The sequence below is a fragment of the Eumetopias jubatus genome, unplaced genomic scaffold (genome assembly GCF_037043125.1).
Source record: "Eumetopias jubatus isolate StellerSeaLion01/CBP00866 unplaced genomic scaffold, mEumJub1_p1.0 scaffold_14, whole genome shotgun sequence".
In the NCBI taxonomy this organism is placed as follows: Eukaryota; Metazoa; Chordata; class Mammalia; order Carnivora; family Otariidae; genus Eumetopias; species Eumetopias jubatus.
The window spans coordinates 42,193,074-42,212,613 of record NW_028274820.1 but is presented as its reverse complement, the minus strand read 5'-3'; the positions used below and the strand labels follow the sequence as shown (position 1 = coordinate 42,212,613).

The 19,540-nt window shown below is 40.8% G+C and overlaps 1 protein-coding gene across 6 annotated transcripts in view; it reads left to right on the top strand.

The window, feature by feature from the left end:
* ASNS (asparagine synthetase (glutamine-hydrolyzing)) overlaps window positions 1-19,540 on the top strand; it is a 163,157-nt gene that overhangs the window by 123,144 nt on the left and 20,473 nt on the right. For 4 of the 6 annotated variants that reach the window (XM_028119098.2, XM_028119072.2, XM_088018707.1 and 1 more), the window contains exons 4-5: window positions 11,111-11,248; window positions 12,253-12,325. The gene's annotated coding sequence lies outside the window, so the exon portion shown is untranslated. Of the gene's footprint in view, window positions 1-11,110; window positions 11,249-11,986; window positions 12,111-12,252; window positions 12,326-19,540 lie in introns of those variants that run through there. The other 2 variants (XM_088018706.1, XM_088018705.1) reach the window with 1 other exon arrangement.

Sequence of the window (19,540 nt, the reverse complement as noted above, 5' to 3'; positions counted from 1 at the left end):
AGATCCATTTGACACAAAAACAACAATATTTCAGAGGTATGATTTGGTGGCCCTTGGAGAAGACCTCAGTCAACCAGAGACAAAACCAATGGCTGGTCATAGAACTATTTAGAGATCAACTTCATGTGCCATTCCCAGGGAATTCCTCATTGTCTAGTCCAGTGATATAATTTTAGTTCTGGTCTTTCGTATTCCCTATATTGGTGCTATTGATCTATCCCATGACTATGAAACAATTTCCTGCATTGCTTCTAGTTCACCATCCTTTGTGAATCTTCTGTGGCTGTTTACCTATACTATTTTTTTTTCAGATTTTATTTATTTGACAGAGAGAGAGAGAGAGAGAGAGAGCACAAGCAGGGGGAGCAGCAGGCAGAGGGAGAGGGAGAAGCAGGCTCTCCACTGAGCAGGGAGCCCAATGTGGGGATGATCCCAGAACCCTGGGATCACAACCTGAGCTGAAGACAGACATTTAACCAACTGAGTCACCCAGGTGCCCCTACCTATAATTTTGTAGTGTATTTGCTTAGATCATTCTATTGTTACTCCCAAAATGTTGGCACTTGCAAGGCCTGGTCTTTAATTCCTACCTCTTCTGCTTTTTCAGGATGATTGATTCCATTCTCCAAATACTCCTACAACTTTCAAAATATACCATTTTGGGGTGAACATTATTATGTGTGGGAACTGTGTTTATCTTTTAATATATTTTACCTCATTTAATTCTTAGAACAATCTTAAGATTTGTATTCTTGTTTGGCATGAGGATCAAAAAAGATGTGTATCTTTTCAAATCACAGGTTGAAAGTTCTGGAACTAGATCACAGATCTGACTGCAAGACCATTGTTTTAAACTTAACAAATGCTGCCCAATATACTGTCTATCCCAATGTCTGACTTGAAACTGAGACCAGGGTTTCACGTCTTTGGAGCATTTGAGAGGAATCTATAAAATTTATTTATTTACAGATGCCTCTGTCCTTCCTTTTTCTTACTGAATAAAAATCTTAGGAAAGCTGAATGCTGTCTCTATGTACTGCTTCTACTCTTTCTTTCATCAAAGTACTCTTTGTTCAGGTCCATGAAATCATCCTCATTAACAGGTCTAATGGTTAATTTTCTGTTCCATAACTGCTTAATACAATGATTCTGATCCATCCCCCTCCTTGTTGCCTACTCCCATTGGCTTCCAGGCCACAATACTCTTGTGATTGTCCTTTCCCCTTCTACACCTTCTCAGTCTGTTTTTGCCTGCCCCTGCTATGCCTGACTCTCCAGAGTTGGCATACTTAAGGCCCTGCCTTTAATTGTCTTCCCTTGTGTACTTCCGGGGTTATCAGCTCCAAACTTCTGACCTCAATTCCTACCTTTATTCATGGTTCAATAACCTATGTAATAATAATAGTGTATAACATTTATGGAGCAATTACCACTATATGCCAGGCACTTTGCTCACTGATATATCTGCTTTGTCTCATTCAGTCCACATCAAGTATTCATTTGATTATTACTATCCTCATTTTCTTTTTTTTTTTTTTTTTTTTTGCTGGGTTAAGGCTGCATATTTTTTTAAATTTCTTTATTGTTATGTTAATCATCATATATTACATCATTAGTTTTTGATGTAGTGTTCCATGATTCATTGTTTCTGCATAACACCCACTGCTCCATGCAGAATGTGCCCTCTTTAATACCCATCACCAGGCTAACCCATCCCCCCACCCTCCTGCCCTCTAGAACCCTCAGTTTGTTTTTCAGAGTCCATCGTCTCTCATGGTTCGTCTCCCCCTCTGACTTACTCCCCTTCATTCTTCCCCTCCTCCTATCTTCTTCTTTTTCTTTTTTCTTAACATATGTTGCAGTATTTGTTTCAGAAGTACAGATCTGTGATTCAACAGTCTTGCACAATTCATAGCGCTCACCATAGCACATACCCTCCCCAATGTCTATCACCCAGCCACCCCATCCCTCCCACCCCCCCACCACTCCAGCAACCCTCAGTTTGTTTCCTGAGATTAAGAATTCCTCATATCAGTGAGGTCATATGATACATGTCTTTCTCTGATTGACTTATTTCACTCAGCATTAACACCCTCCAGTTCCATCCACGTCGTTGCAAATGGCAAGATCTCATTCCTTTTGATGGCTGCATAATATTCCATTGTGTATGTATACCACCTCTTCCTTATCCATTCATCTGTCGATGGACATCTTGGCTCTTTTCACAATTTGGCTATTGTGGACATTGCTGCTATAAACATTGGGGTGCACGTACCCCTTCGGATTCCTACATTTGTATCTTGGTGGTAAACACCCAGTAGTGCAATTGCTGGATCATATGATAGCTCTATTTTCAACTGTTTGAGGAACCTCCATACTGTTTTCCAGAGAGGTTGCACCAGCTTGCATTCCCACCAACAGTGTAGGAGGGTTCCCCTTTCTCCACATCCCCGCCAACATCTGTCGTTTCCTGACTTGTTAATTTCAGCCATTGTGACTGGTGTGAGGTGGTATCTCATGGAGGTTTTGATTTGGATTTCCCTGATGCCGAGCGATGTTGAGCACTTTTTCATGTGTCTGTTGGCCATTTGTATGTCTTCTTTGGAAAAATATCTGTTCATGTCTTCTGCCCATTTCTTGATTGGATTATTTGTTCTTTGGGTGTTGAGTTTGATAAGTTCTTTATAGATTTTGAATACTAGCCCTTTATCTGATATGTCATTTGCAAATGTTTTCTCCCATTCTGTCAGTTGTCTTTTGGTTTTGTGGACTGTTTCTTTTGCTGTGCAAAAGCTTTTTATCTCGATGAAATCCCAATAGTTCATTTTTGCCCTTGTTTCCCTTGCCTTTGGTGATGTTTCTAGGAAGAAGTTGCTGCGGCTGAGGTCGAAGAGGTTGCTACTTGTGTTCTCCTTTAGGATTTTGATGGACTCCTGTCTCACGTTTAGGTCTTTCAACCATTTGGGGTCTATTTTTGTGTGTGGTGTAAGGAAATGGTCCAGTTTCATTCTTCTGCATGTGGCTGTCCAATTTTCCCAACACTATTTGTTGAAGAGACTGTCTTTTTGCCATTGGACATTCTTTCCTGCTTTCTCAAAGATAAGTTGATCATAGAGTTGAGGGTCCATTTCTGGGCTCTCGATTCTGTTCCATTGATCTATGTGTCTGTTTTTGTGCCAGTACCATACTGTCTTGATGATGAGAGCTTTGTAATAGAGCTAGAAGTCCGGAATTGTGATGCCGCCAGCTTTGCTTTTCTTTTTCAACATTCCTCTGGCTATTCGGGGTCTCTTCTGGTTCCATACAAATTGTAGGATTATTTGTTCCATTTCGTTGAAAAAAGTGGATGGTATTTTTATGGAGATTGCATTGAATGTGTAGATTGCTCTGGGTAGCATTGACATCTTCACAATGTTGGTTCTCCCAATCCATGAGCATGGAACGTTTTTCCTTTTCTTTGTGTCTTCTTCAATTTCTTTCATGAGTATTTTATAGTTTTCTGAGTACAGATCCCTTGCCTCTTTGGTTAAATTTATTCCTAGGTATCTTATGGTTTTGAGTGCAATTGTAAATGGGATCGACTCCTTGATTTGTCTCTCTTCTGTCTTGTTGTTGGTGTATAGGAATGCCACTGATTTCTGTGCATTGATTTTATAGCCTGCTACTTGACTGAATTCCTGTATGAGTTCTAGCAGTTTTGGGGTGGAGTCTTTTGGGTTTTCCACATACAGTATCATATCATCTGCAAAGAGTGAGAGTTTGACTTCCTCCTTGCCGATTTGGATGCCTTTGATTTCTTTTTGTTATCTGATTGTTGTGGCTAGGACTTCTAATACTATGTTGAATAGCAGTGGTGATAGTGGACATCCCTGCCGCGTTCCTGGCCTTAGGGGAAAAGCTGTCAGCTTTTCCCCATTGAGAATGATATTTGCTGTAGGTTTTTCATAGATGGCTTTGAGGTATGGACCCTCTATCCCTACACTCTGAAGAGTTTTGATCAAGAAAGGATGCTGTACTTTGTCAAATGATTTTTCTGCATCTATTGAGAGGATCATAGCATTCTTGTTCTTTCTTTTCTTAATTTATTTTATCACGTTGATTGATTTGCAGATGTTGAACCATCCTTGCAGCCCAGGGATAAATCCCACTTGGTCATGGTGAATAATCCTTTTAATGTACTGTTGGATCCTATTGGCTAGTATTTTGGTGAGAAATTTGCATCCATGTTCATCAAGGATATTGGTCTGTAATTCTCCTTTTTGATGGGGTCTTTGTCTGGTTTTGGGATTAAGGTAATGGTGGCCTCATAAAATGAGTTTGGAAGTTTTCCTTCCATTTCTATTTTTTGGAACAGTTTCAGGAGAATAGGTATTAATTCTTCTTTAAATGTCTGATAGAATTCCCCTGGGAAGCCATCTGGCCCTGGGCTTTTGTTTGTTGGGAGAATTTTGATGACTGCTTCAATTTCCTTAGTGGTTATAGGTCTGTTCAGGTTTTCTATGTCTTCCTGGTTCAATTTTGGTAGTTGATACATCTCTAGGAATGCACCCATTTCTTTCAGGTTATCTAATTTGCTGGCATAGAGTTGCTCATAATATGTTCTTATAATTGTTTGTATTTCTTTGGTGTTGGTTGTGATCTCTCCTCTTTCATTCATGATTTTGTTGATTTGGGTCATTTCTCTTTTCTTTTTGATAAGTCTGGCCAGGGGTTTATCAATCTTGTTAATTCTTTCAAAGAACCAGCTCCTAGTTTCGTTGATCTGTTCTACTGTTCTTTTGGTTTCTAGTTCATTGATTTCTGCTCTGATCTTTATTATTTCTCTTCTCCTGCTGGGTTTAGGCTTTATTTGCTGTTCTTTCTCCAGCTCCTTTAGGTGTAGGGTTAGGTTGTGTATTTGAGACCTTTCTTGTTTCTTGAGAAAGGCTTGTATTGCTATATACTTTCCTCTCAGGACTGCCTTTGAAGTATCCCAAAGAGTTTGAACAGTTGTGTTTTCATTTTCATTGGTTTCCATGAATTTTCTTAATTCTTCTTTAATTTCCTGGTTGACCCATTCATTCTTTAGTAGGATGCTCTTTAGCCTCCATGTATTTGAGTTCTTTCTGACTTTCCTCTTGTGATTGAGTTCTAGTTTTAAAGCCTTGTGGTCTGAAAATATGCAGGGAATAGTCCCAATCTTTTGGTACTGGTTGAGACCTGACTTGTGACCTAGGATGTGATCAATTCTGGAGAATGTTCCATGGGCACTAAAGAAGAATGTGTATTCCGTTGCTTTGGGATGGAATGTTCTGAATATGTCTGTGAAGTCCATTTGGTCCAGTGTGTCATTTAAAGTCTTTATTTCCTTGTTGATCTTTTGTTTAATGATCTGTCCATTTCAGTGAGGGGGGTGTTAAAGTCCCCCACTATTATTGTATTGTTGTCAATGTTTCTTTGCTTTTGTTATTAATTGCCTTATATAATTGGCTGCTCCCATGTTAGGGGCATAGATATTTACAATTGTTAGATCTTCTTGTTGGATAGACCCCTGAAGTAGGATATAGTGTCCTTCCTCATCTTACAGTCTTTGTTTTAAAATCTAATTTGTCTGATATAAGGATTGCCACCCCAGCTTTCTTTTGGTGTCCATTAGCATGGTAAATGGTTTTCCACCCCCTCACTGTCAATCCAGGGGTGTCTTTGGGTCTAAAATGAGTCTCCTGCAGATAGCATATTGATGGGTCTTGTTTTTTAATCCAATCTGATAGCCTGTGTCTTTTGATTGGGGCATTTAGCCCATTTACATTCAGGGTAACTATTGAAAGGTATGAATTTAGTGCCATTGTATTGCCTATAAGGTGACTGTTACTGTATATTGTCTGTGTTCCTTTCTGATCTATGCTGCTTTTAGGCTCTCTCTTTTCTTAGAGGACCCCTTTCAATATTTCCTGGAGGGCTGGTTTCGTGTTTGCAAATTCCTTTAGTTTTTGTTTGTTCTGGAAGCTTTTTATCTCTCCTATTTTCAATGACAGCCTCGCTGGATATAGTATTCTTGGCTGCATATTTTTCTCGTTTAGTGCTCTGAAGATATCTTGCCAGTCCTTTCTGGTCTGCCAGGTCTCTGTGGATAGGTCTATTGCCAATATAATATTTCTACCATTGTAGGTTACATATCTCTTCTCCCGAGCTGCTTTCAGGATTTTCTCTTTGTCTCTGAGACTCATAAGTTTTACTATTAGATGTCGGGGTGTTTACCTATTTTTATTGATTTGAGAGGGTTCTCTGTGCCTCCTGGATTTTGATGCCTGTTTCCTTCCTCACATTAGGGAAGTTCTCTTCTATAATTTGCTCCAATATACCTTCTGCCCCTCTCTCTCTTTCTTCTTCTTCTGGGATCCCAATTATTCTAATGTTGTTTCATCTTATCGTATCACTTCTCTCTCGAATTCTGCCCTCGTGATCCTGTAGTTGTTTCTCTCCCTTTTTCTCAGCCTCTTTATTTTCCATCATTTGGTCTTCTATATCACTGATTCTCTCTTCTTCTTCATTTATCCTAGCAGTTAGTGTCCCCATTTTTTATTGCACCTCATCAATAGCCTTTTTGATTTCGACTTGGTTAGATTTTAGTTCTATTTCTCCAGGAAGGGTTTCTCTAATAACTTCCACACTTTTGTCAAGCCCAGCTAGTATCTTTAAAGTCATGATTCTGAACTCTAGATCCAAATCGTACTAATGTCCGTATTGAGTAGGTCCCTGGCTGACGGTACTACCTCTTGTTCTTTTTGCTGAGGTGATTTTTTTTGTCTTGTCATTTTGTCCAGAGGAGAATAGATGAATGAGAGAACAAAATGCTAACAGGTTAACAACGTCCCCAGCAAATATACTGTATACAAATCAGACAAGACCTGAAACCAGGGGAAAAGAAAGGGAAAGAAAAAAGAAAGAGAAAAAAAAAAAAGCTAAAAACAAAAACAGAACAATACAAAAAAAGCAGAATATGATCAAATATGATCAGGCTAGTGCATAGATCAGTGCCACACACTAGATTTTGGGTGTATTTTGGTCTGTTAGAAGAAAGTACCTCCTAAAATTTTAAAGGAAGAAAGACATATATGTACAAAATAAGGGTTGATACAATGAAGGGATGGAAGATGACTGTAAACATGAAATTTATAAAAGATTTTATAAAAGGAATTGATAAGATAAGTTGTTTGAAAAAAGAAAGAAGAAGATTTAAAAAAAAAAGAAAAAAGGGAGAGAATGTGATCAGGCAGGAGAATAGAACAAAGCCATACACTAGTGATTTAGGGTATATTTTGATCTGTTAGAAGAAACTGTTTCTCAAAATTTTAAAGAGAGAACAACTTATATATATATGCCAAAAATAAGGGTAACTAGTATGAAAGGATAAAATATGACTCTAAAAATGAAAAATAAAAAATGTTTTTTTTAAAAAGGGGATTGATGTTGGTTGAAAAAGGGAAAAAGAAAAATTAAAAAAAGTTAAAAAAATTAACTTTGATGAACTAATGAATCATGGTAAAAAAAAGCCATGAATTCTATGTGCAGTATTCCCCTAGCGCTGGAGTTCTCCCGTTCTCCTTGATTGGTAAACTTGGTCTTGGCTTGCTGGCTGTTCGTGCTGATCTTCTGGGGGAGGGGCCTGTTGCTGTGGTTTCCAAATGTCTTTGCCGGAGGCGGAATTGCCCCACCCTTGTCGGTCCCGGCTAAGCAAGCTGCTCGGGTTTGCTCTCAGGAGCTTTTGTTCCCTGCAAGGTCTCGGTACAGCTTTGGAGGACCAGGGCGAAAACGGTTGCCTCCCAATCTCCACCCGGAGGAGCTGAGAACTCGGGGTCCCACTCCTCATTGCGCCCCCAGAGAAAAGCAGTCACTCCCGTGTCCCCGGTCTCCGGCCGCACCCTGTGCTCACCTGGCCTGTGACCGAGCGTTTCTATCTCTGGCACCCGATGCCGTGTGGAGTCTCCAAACCCAGCAGATCCCTGCGGTGCGCTCCCGCGCCGCTCCTCCCGGGGGAGGAAGGGGAGTCTCCCCGGCTCTGCCGCTTGTTGGGTCCCTGCTGGAGGAGCAGTGGCCCGACTGGGCCGTGGATCACTGTTTATGGCAACCCCTGAGCTGAGAGCCCGCGCCTTGGCTCCGTCTCTGCCGCCGGCTTCCCCACTCCGATACCTGGGAGCTCTGCCGCACTCAGGCACCCCCGTCTTTCTGTGACCCCAAGGGTCCTGAGACCACACTGTCCCGGGAGGATTCCACTCCCCGCTTAGCCACTGCAGCGACGTCCCTCAGCGGAGCCGGTTTCTAAATGTTACGATTTTGTGCTCCGCGGCTCTATCACTTGCCAGAAGCGGCCATGGAGGCCCCCTCCCCCGCCATCTATCCTCCCGAATATCGCCTCGAATTCACTTCTCCACATGTCCTACCTTCCAGTAAGTGGTCACTTCTCTGTTCAGAGAGTTGTTGCTACTCTCCTCTTTGATCTCCTGTTGAGTTCGTAGGTGTTCAGAATGGTTTGATCCCTATTCAGCTGAATTCCTGAGACCAGACGAAATCTAGGTCTCCTAGTCCTCTGCCATCTTGCTCCGCCCCCTCCCTATCCTCATTTTCAAATGAGGAAGTTTATGCTCATAAAGTGTCCAAATCTTGTCCAGTCTCACAGAATTAGTAGTGGCAGAGCTTTGACTGAACCCATTGTCTATTTGACTCTAAAGCTGATGTTATACAATGACTGTGTTTTATTGTCTTTTAAGTCTCTCCTAAGTTTGAGATTTGGTACATCCATCCAACTGCATAATTGATGTAGCTCAGGAATTTCAAACTTGATAGATATTATGTTAAACTCAATATTTGGTGCCCCTCCTTCCAACCCCTTCCCTAATCTCCAAATGTCTCTATTTTAATATCTCCTCCTCTGATAGTCTTTATTTCTTATCATGGTTTCTCCTTCTGCCCATTCCCCAAGACTGCAATGTTTTGGACTTGCCCTCTCTCTCATGTCCATGTCCCTCATCCTCCTCTGCAGGGCACTGCAGAGGTGCCTCTGCACCCCCAGTGCTGCTGACCTTCTCCTGTGCTGCTGGGCTCCCACTGGGGTTGGTTCTTTTCACAGCCAGCAGGGTTAGCTTTGGAAACAGTCAATCTGATCGTTCCATTCCACTTAAAAACCTCTCATAGCCCTTGTCACCTCCACTGTCCTTTCCATTTTCCTTCCATACTCTTGCTCTGTAGTTGGCCTTGCCTGCCTTGCCTATCAGAGATATCATGAACCTATGTGAAGAATTATATTTTAAGATAAACATAGATGCTGTTATGTTGAAGAAAACAAAATGGGTTTCAGAACCTTTTCTACATTTAAGTGGCTGATCACTTATTGTTCTCAATGGGAAACTAAATGTACAACTATTGTCATGTGAGACTGCTCCGTTTTTTGACATGAAAAATGGCATTCTTCTTCCTAACTACATGCCAATTAGGTTATTTTCATGTAAAAGTTCTTGTTTTAATTAATATTCCTAGCCAGAGCTGTTCTCTGGCTGTGGATCTTGCACCTAGGGGACATTAATTTTACACAATAAACTTGAGTAATGTATGAGTGACAGAGTGGAGATGCATACATGGGGATGGGAGGAGATGGGGATACTGACAGCAGGGTCTTTTTGAAACAGTAATGGGATGAATTCTGTGTTCTTAATAGCTCAATTAAAATAATAAAAAAATGTGTCCAGTCCTTTGTTAGCTTCCAATAAAAAAAATGCAAGTGAAGCCTGGAAACAAGATTATACTTAATAATATACTATATTTTTAATGTTGCACAACTTGGACTTGTTGTATCCTGAAATAAAGATGACTATCCTCTTTTAGAGATCAGTCTCCCAGATAGGAGGCCATGTGGGGTGGCAGAGAATGGAATCGGGGTTTAGATCCATTTGGGATATATTCCTGGACAACTGTGTGATCATGAGCAAGTCCCATCTTACCTCTGATTCTCAATTATGTTTAAATGGGGGAGAAATCCTATTTGCAATGTGAATGTGAGGGTTCTTGGGAGTAAAGATCAATAAGGGTTAATTTCTCCTGCAGTAGAATGCCCTAAATAGCTCACATCCATTTAGTTTTAACAATTAGAGCTCTAAGACTAGAAGGGACCAGGACGTTTATGTAGTTCAGCTCCCCACCTTTTTTTACAATAGTGGAAACCCAAGAAGATGATGTGAATTGCCAAGAGACAAATCATAAACTATTTCTGTATCTGGGAGTAGACATCAATATTCTAGTCTCCTAACCTTGCATTAATAGGTCTACTAGGAGCTCACAGCTTGGTACCAGACTCCTGCCTCAACTCAGTTACATGAGGCTTGGACATCAGCTCTAAGAGAAGTAGGAGACACTTCTATTAAATGAAGTGTAAGAACGTACAATGTAAGAATGTGACACACCACAAGGAAAGCTTCATCAAATCTGTTACAGTGAAAAGAGAACATTCTAGTCTTCTCATTTATTCCACCCCAACTTACCATTTCTTAATTCAATAAGTATTTATGCAGTAGCAAGTCTGCCAGGTAGTATCTGAGTTGATCTGAAAAGTCAGAGTTTATAATTAAAGGATGAGGGAAAAATAAAATGTGGAAGAGGGTAGTCAAACAAGTAGTGTTTTTATCCCGAAAAGAAATGCAAACAAATACAGGAGCACCATCTCTTACATAATAGCAAACTGGGCAACCTCTTAATAGCAAGGATGAGGTTCCTTTTCTCCAATCTGAGAAATAAAGAGGCCAGTCAGTTGTTTTTTTTGTGTGTTTTCTTGTTGTTTTTAAATTTAGAGTCCCTTTTTTCTTACTGTCTGGCTCACAGATGTAGCTTTAATATTTTTCTCCCTTTACCATCCCTTCTCATCATCCACTCCCCTTCACCTCAGCCTCTTGTCCAAGGTAGAATCTTCCTAGTAGCAGTAGGTGCTTTCAGAAAGGTAACATCCAGTCTGCATTCACATGCCAGACATGCAGGCATGGAGGGGGCCAGGGAATGACTTGGGAGAGGTCGGAGGGAAGGTTGCGGACAGCTGAGCACTGCCTGCAGCACCCTTGATGCACCTCTGTACCCCTCTCTCCTCCAGATCTCACAGCACTCTGATGAACTGAAGAAACTCAGAAAGTTCACATCCCCCCTGCCCACCTCCCATCAGGACACAATGGGATGCTAGACTGTGCTTTGGGACCTTTTTGAATGGAACTGGATGAAGAGAATCCAGGAGGTACCATGGGGATTATTTTTCCTCCCCTCATGGCTCCCAAGCTTGCCCTACCTTTTGCTTGCTCCAAGACCTCAAGCAGATATTTCTTCCTAAAAGTGAAATGAATGAAGATCCACAGGAAAGTGTGATTTACATGGGTAAATGCATTCTTCAAACTTTATTGTAACTGCAATAATACAAATTATAAAAAGAAAAGAATGTCCCCAGAGTCACACCATGTTAGCCAGATAATTGTCTTTTTGTAAAAAGTGCAATTCCTACTCTATTCATCTCCTTTGCCTAATTTGAGATATTTTAAGTTATTAATCAATGGTTCTTAACCCTGGCTCATCTGAATTACTAAGGGAGTTTATAAAAGGTGTTGATAACCATGCTCCACCTTGACCTACAGAATCGGAATCTGTATTTGTAAAAATGATCCTCAGGTCAACATTCTGATTTTGAAGACAACAGAAGTTTCTGCATCTTTTAAAAAAATTAATTTTGTTAAAGTAAAATTCACATAACATAAAATTCACCATTTAAAGTGTACAATTCAGTGCCATTTAGTACATTCACAATGTTGTGCGACTCGTGTATTTTTGCAAAGCATTTTGAGTGACGTCTGCTGATATATAAAACTAGAAAGTTACATTTCTAATAGATCCAATTAAAGGCTAAGAAAGTTGTTTTTTTGTTGTTGTTTTTCTTTTTAAGAAAGTCAGAGACCAAGAGCTTGTGCATGAGTGGGGAGAGGGAGAGGGAGAGAATCCCAAGCAGGCTTCCTGCTGAATGTGGAGCCTAACATGGGGCTCGATCTCATGACCCTGAGATCATGACCTGAGCCAAAATCAAGCGGCACTTAACTGACAACACCACCCAGGTGCCCCATTTTTTTCAAACTATGTTTCAAACTAGTTTTTTCAAACTTCTCTTATGATTTTGGTTATTTCCATCCCTAGTCTGGTGATGTAGAATTGTAGAGACTTCTGGGGATAGCTGAAGTGTCCTGTTCATCTCTCTAGGTCTAGAAGAGAGGGCAAGGCTGCCAGCCTTCTGCAAAACTTCCTTTCTGCAATATACAATACGAATATCAAGGTAAGTCCAATAATAACAATAGCTGATGTGTTTTGAACTTTTATTGTTTCAGCTTTTCTGCCAGTTCTCTAACCCTCTCAGCATTTCTAAACCTCCCAACAAAACTGCAAAGGTCACACCTTTTTTCTGTTTGGCAGTTGAAAGAATGAAGGGTCAGAGGGGATTTGCTCAAGGTCATGTAGCTTGAAGGTGATGTTGCTGGGATTCTGCATTTGATCTGTATGATTACATTACTCTGATTGTCTCTCCCAAAGCATAGCATGAGAGCTTGTGAAAGCAACATTAGGTGAAGAAGCTGGTTCCAACATTAATTAAAAGCCAAGGGTTCTGAGATTTGAAAGTAAGGTCTATAACCAGTGAAGTCAAATGGAGGAAGAAGAAACGGGGTAGAAGGCTAGCCAGAAGGTAGGGGCTGTGCTTAAATTTTTGCTTGTTTACCTCATAGACTCCTCTCTGACAGGAAGGATTTGCTGGAAGCAAGCTTTAATATGTACCTGTGTGCTTAATGGGAAGAGGCCAAAACAGGCTTTCATCATCACTAGGTGACAGGCATCAAGAGTAAGGTCAAGCTAAAGAGACTTATCCAGTGTGTTAGGAGGCCAGTGGCAGCAGTGCCAGCGGGAGTCTTTAAAACATTCCTTCATGCACTAGTTAGTTTGTAGAATATCTTTCTGGATGCTCCAAAGCCATCTGGCTCCCAATCATTCCATCGGCAAGTATTTATTGTATGCCTTCTATGTGCCAGATGTTATGCTCAGCTCTGGACTATGTCAAAAGCAGTGGAGAGCTGAGAAAAGGTAGAGGGAGAAATGATAATTTTTAGGGAAATGGCTATTCTATGGGAGGAAAAGAGCAATTTGCTTTATGCCACTTCTGTGGAAACTGAGCAGGTGGAAGAACCGTGATGTCTGTAGAGGGTGCATCAGAAAGGCACCTGCTGATTCACCTTGTCTGCATGTGTCTGGGCACTGGACGGGAGGATAATTGCATTGACAGTTTTGAATGGTGTTTGCCAAGTTGTAGCATGTGTTAGAATGGAAGGTTGGAGGCTAATTAGTTGAATCGTCCATGAAGATGGAGAGTCTCTTTCATGATCAGTTACTTTGCTCCAAACTTGGGTAGTTGTGGCATGAGTGGAGGTGCAGGGATACACCTTAGTTTGAATATGGTAGGCAGCACATTTGAGAGGTCGTGATAATTACAGAGGAATTTAGGATTGAGAATGGTGTTGCTGCCTGGGCTTCTTCTTGTCTTGGAGATAGACATCAAGAGTAGGGTCAAGCTAAAGAGATTCACCACGTGTATTAATTTCCTAGGGCTAATAAGATACATTACTACAAACTAGATGCCTTAAAATAGCAGAAATTTATTCTGTCATAGTTCTGGAGGCCAGAAATCTGACATCAGGGTGTTGGCAGGACCGAACTCCCTCCAAGTCTCTAGAGGAGAATCCTTCCTTGCCTCTTCCATCTTCCGGTGGCTTTGGGTGTTCCTTGACTTGTAGCTGTATAACTGCCATCTCAGCCTCTGTCTTCACATGGTCTTATCCTCTTTCTCCCTGTGAGTCTTTTATAAAACACTTGTCACCGGATTTAAGGCTCACCTGGATGATCCAGGATGATCTTGTGTTGAGATCTTTAACTTAATATCTGCAAAGACCCTTTTCCCAAATAAGTTTACATTCCTAGGTTCTGGGATTTAGGCAGATGTTTTGGATGCTACCATTCAACCCACTACACCAAGTCCTTTGCATACAATGTTCAGAAACACCAGTGGACAGAGATTACCTCAACGGTAAGCCTGAACCTGAGGCTATTATTTGCTCACACTGGTTATCCCCTCCCAGCCTTCCTTACCTCTGTGTTTCCACCAGATATTGTGGATTGTGGCCAGATGCCCGGGGAAGATGCACTTTTCTGTCTGTGCTGGGGCCTGATGGCTGAGATATGCTCGGTCTGAAGCATTTCCTGAGGGCAAGGGTCTTGGCTTGGAGTCCAACTTCCAAGCCACAGCGTTTGCCTGGATACTTAGCAGTAGGTAAAAATAAGTCACTTAGAAAAGGTGGCCCAAAATGTCCTCAGTAAATAGCATCTACAGTTGTAATTTCTAGATCTGCTACAATTGGTCTGGATAGCCTCAGTGTAGCTTTTATCAGGTGTTAGTTTCTTAATGGTCCTGTTTCCAGGCCATAAAAGCAGCTTCGATTGCTAATAATTGTTGTTTTCAGCATTCTGGGCTACAGATGCAGTAGTGAATGCCATTTGTACCTGCATCCTTCTGGGAAACACTGGTCTCCACTATGGTGTTAAAGATCTTGCTTTGAAGTATTAGGTTGGGTCCTTTTATGATGGCCAAAATTGGAGGAAGAGTGTGATGAGTCTTCAGCTGTTGCAAACAGCTGTTGCAAACATGAGCTATGCTCATGGCTGGAATCCAGCAAACTCTTTCCCATTTGGTGGGCATTATCTAGAATAGTAATGGCTGAATGTGGTGGGAGAATTGAGCGTATCTGAGAAGTCCTCAGGGACCACTGGATGACTCTCTTCTGGGGAACTTCAACTAAGAAATGTGAACTCTGGTTCAGCTTCATCCTGGAGACATGCTCTGAATATTTTACTAAATGGGAAAACCAAATATAAGACAAAGGTTGTAGAGTGATATAATAAAATGCAACAACAGGGCTGTAGTATGATGTTCTTTCTTCTTTGCTCTGTTTTTCTCCATAGTACTTATTTACCATTACCTATGTATTGCACTTAGGTATCTTGTTGATTTTTCCTGTTCCTCTGTACCACGAATGTAAGCTCCATGTTCCCAAATACAATAGGTGCTCCATATACATTGTTAGTTTAATGAAGAAATTCAACTATGATTTTGTGCCCTGATGACTTCAATATGCATAACTTCCACAAGAAGGAAAAGGGGTAAATCTGGTTTCTAGCTACAAGTCCAACTTTTGGCAGCTAAAAACCCTATATACCTCTGTCTGTTTAAGAACAAGGACCCCAGTGGCCTGGGGTGCGATGCAGTAGGAGAGGTATTGGGAGAAGAGGGGATGTTTTTGTCAAGCTGCAAGACTTGCTGTTTGACTCTGTTTGGGGGGGTCTTTTATTCCAGGGCTGCTAATACCTAATCTAATAAATAAACATCTTGACCAGACAGGACTTAGCCTGGTAAGGCACAGGGGAATTCTGTTTGGGGAGGACCTTTGTTTCCTTAATGCCTATTGTGTTCAGGAAACTGGGATAGGTAATCTTGCATTCACTATTTTATTTTACACTTTAAAATTATACATTCCTTTTCCATAAAAATATCCAGTTCATCTATTTTTTCTATTCCTATACTTCCCTAGCCTACAAACCAAGCCTGTAATCCTTTAGCCCCTGTTAGTCTTTTGATAAATTAACTAACTTCTGACTTTACTACTTTCCCTTCCAACTTAAAACATTCAAGCTTTGCTTGTCAGGTTAGACTGAATTATGCTGCAGTTACAAATGACCCCCAAATTTCAGACACTGGTAACCAGAAAACTACATGTGGATCACAGGTAGGCTGTGGTCCCTCTCCACCCTTCGTTCTGGGTTGGTGGAGTTGCCTGCCTCTGGAACACCGCCAGGTTCCTGGCAGAGGGACGAGAGGATGTAGTGAACTATAACAGTGGCTCCTAAGTTTCTGTCACTTCTCACATTTCATTGGCAATAGCCAGTCACATGGCTAAACCTTATGTCAATGGGTTAGAAATGGTATAACCCTCCCCCACGGAGGGGCACTGAATATTTGTGAACAGTAACAGAGTTTACCAAAAGGGCTGTCCCCACCAAGGCACATAGGGTGCACATTCCCATGCCCGCCTATCTGTGTTCTATACATGCACTGCTCAACCCAGACCCTGGATCCATTCCCCTCCATGCCTTGACCCCAAATCTTGGATTGCCCTATGTGACTGTGGTTGGAGAATATGCCCTCCCTTATTGCCCCAGTCACATTCCTGTTTATGGTGTCCTCCCATGCTGGACCTCCATGTTGCCCAACCTTTTTTTTTTTTTCCCCCTCTCATCAACTTTTGTGGACATTTGGCTGTTATTTCAAAGTTCACCGTCACCACATCCCAAGCCTTTTTAGTACCATAGACAACATGCCTTCCTTCTATTTCTTAGAGTAAAAACAGAGGCCTGTAAGTACAAATTCTTCTAAAAATTATAATCCCCCCATTTCTTTTCTTTTCCATAGTGCTTATTTATCATCATTGATATACTTAATTTGTCTTGTTTATTTTCTCTCTGCTTCTCTTTCCTTTTTCTTTAGGCTTACCTATAACACACCACCATTCTTTCTCCCTCTCCTGTCCTAAAAGTAAAAATAATAGTTTTTCTCTAAATGCATGCATTCTGCCCATTTCCTGTGGCTGCCCTGCTCCATTTACTCTTGCTCTCTTAAAATGGAATCTTTTCCTCTTCATTGGCTTTTTCCACTTGTTCTATGTACCATTGACTTTTAAACAACCTGGGCCCTAGGTGCTCCACTGACTGCCCCACACAGTGGAAAATCTGGTATAACTTTTGACTCCCCCAAAACTTACCTACTAATAGCTTACTGTTGACCTTCCCAATAGCACAAATAGCCAATTAACACATATTTTGTATGTTGTATGTGTCATATACTGTATTCTCACAATAAAGTAGCTCGAGAAAATAAAATGTTAAGGAAACCATAAGGAAGAGAAAATACATTTACAGTACTGTATTGTAAAAAAAATCTGTGTATAAGTGGGTCCACATAGTTCAAACCAGTGTTGTTCAAGGGTCAACTGTACTTTCTCTAGCTGACCTTAGGGACACACTGAGACCTTTCATGTCTTACTGCCATTTCTTGGAAGGGTTCTCTCTACCTGGTTGGCTTGCTGAGCAACTTCTGAGGCAGGCATGGAAGTTCTCAAGTCATCACGCTGGGGTTGAGGCCATTGGCTCAGCCATTTGATAAGTGTTTGGTGTTGGATATGTTAATTTATATTCTCGAGCCACTTCTTTAACTGTCAAAAGAAGAATAATTATTCTCCATGGTTTGTGTGCAGAACAGAAAAACACTTATGCAAAATACATTGCAGCTAGGAGGTATTCAATAAATGACTGTTAATATTATTATCTTAAATATCAGTCTTTTCTCACATGTCATCTGCTGTGCAAGGTCAACTCTGAATAGTATTTTCTATGTTCAATACACTCTACTCTTCTTTAAATCAGTTATTCTGATTCTAAATTAGTGGAACTTCCCAGTAAGTTTTTAATCTTTCAGAGGAGACACTCCCATTTTTTTCAGCTTTACCAGTGTTTTCTTATTCCTTTTTATATACCAGTCTTCTTGTATTTGGGACTATATAAATGTTTTGTTGAAAGAGTAGATAGTTCCCAGTTTTATAAAATCTGTGGTTCTACAAAACACATATGCACACAACCCATGTTAATATTCCCTTTTTTGTTGTTCTGAGGCTAAATAACATATCTTAGAGTGACAAATAAAATAGTATGATAGATGAGTTTTTCTGGAATTTGGAATTTTCAGAATTTTCCATATGACTGTTTAACGTAGGTATCAGGGGGATTCTATGAAATTAGATGAAAAGTAGAGGATATAGAAGGAAAGATCAGAAGTCCTATTTCAAATTGCATTTCAACACCTGATTTTAAAAAAAATCATAAAAAATAGGTCAAACAGCAGAGAAATAGAATCATAGGCTGCTAAGAAGGCCCATGGCTAACATTTATGGGACATGAGAAGAGATCAAATGGAGGCTCCAGCTACATTTTTGTCTCCCACTGACTCCATCCTGTACCTTGAGAGCTCACCCGTGGTGTCATCCTAAATTCCTCCCTAAGTGGGCAAGGTCATGTCCAGTGGAAAACTCAATGGCTCTGGTTACTGGGATCTAAAGGTGGAACTATTGCTGATAACTCATCTGGTGTTTAGGGAAGTGCTCGCCACGTGGCCTGCTCCAGAAGCATTTTCTATTTTGGAGGGTGAGGGATGGGATGGGCTGTAAACTAGTTGAACCTCAAATTCAGTGTTACCTAATGTGTGCGTCATGGGCTCCTGGGTAGCTTTGGAGTTAGGATAGGGGTCGGCAAATCTGAATGGTTTTATAGCACTTTCTATAGACAATAAACATGCCAAACTCATCAACAAACACTTTTCCAAAGGTATATGAAGTTGAATGAGATGCAACCTTATTTTAAGGTGTTTTAATATTGATGAAGCTTTTTTATTATTATGTACAACTTTTCTTTTTCTTTTTTTTTTAAAGATTTTATTTATTTATTTGAGAGAGAGAATGAGAGATAGCACGAGAGGGAAGAGGGTCAGAGGGAGAAGCAGACTCCCCGCTGAGCAGGGAGCCCAATGTGGGACTCGATCCCGGGACTCCAGGATCATGACCTGAGCTGAAGGCAGTCGCTTAACCAACTGAGCCACCCAGGTGCCCTTATGTACATTTTTTCAATCAATGAATACCAAAGGAGAGCTACCGTTATGTGCTTGTCTTATTACTTTATATTTTTTTAATTCTAGAAAATGGATCAATCTACAAAATACCCAAAAACAAACCCATTGAGAAAACCCAATTTAGTAGTTCTTTAAAAGAATTTACTTTAATTAATGCTCTCTGGGCTGAACAAGTACATTCTTGTGTTGTCGGTTACACTTTTGGGATGGGGAACTAGCCTAAAGGTTTTACTTGACAGAGGAGGGTTTTATTTGATTCCTCAGTGACTCAGTTCAAAAAAAGTTAAATGCTACCAGGTTCCTTTTAGAGTGAGGTTTCAATACAGGGGTGGATAAGATGTGGGAAAATAGGCCGACATAATTGAGTTCTCATTTGTGTCCAATAATTAAGAAAGGCTATGAATCATTTTCTACTCTAGTTAAATCCACAGCATCCTCCATTACATCAGATCGATGTATTGGGTAGGGTTCTGATAGGAAGCAGATGTCACACTCCAACTGACAGTAATTACAGAAGTGTGGGCAGGATATAGGAAAAGCAAGATGGTTCAGTACCCTAGGGGTAGGCCTGAAGGGGAAGAGGAAGGAACAGTTGCTGGAATCTGAGGAGAAGGTGGTTATGGAGGTAGTGGCAGAAGCTGTGGGCTTTAGGAGATCAGTTTTGTAGTGAAGGAGTCAGGGGAAGGACTACCCTGAGACTTCTCCCTTCCGCCCTCTGTG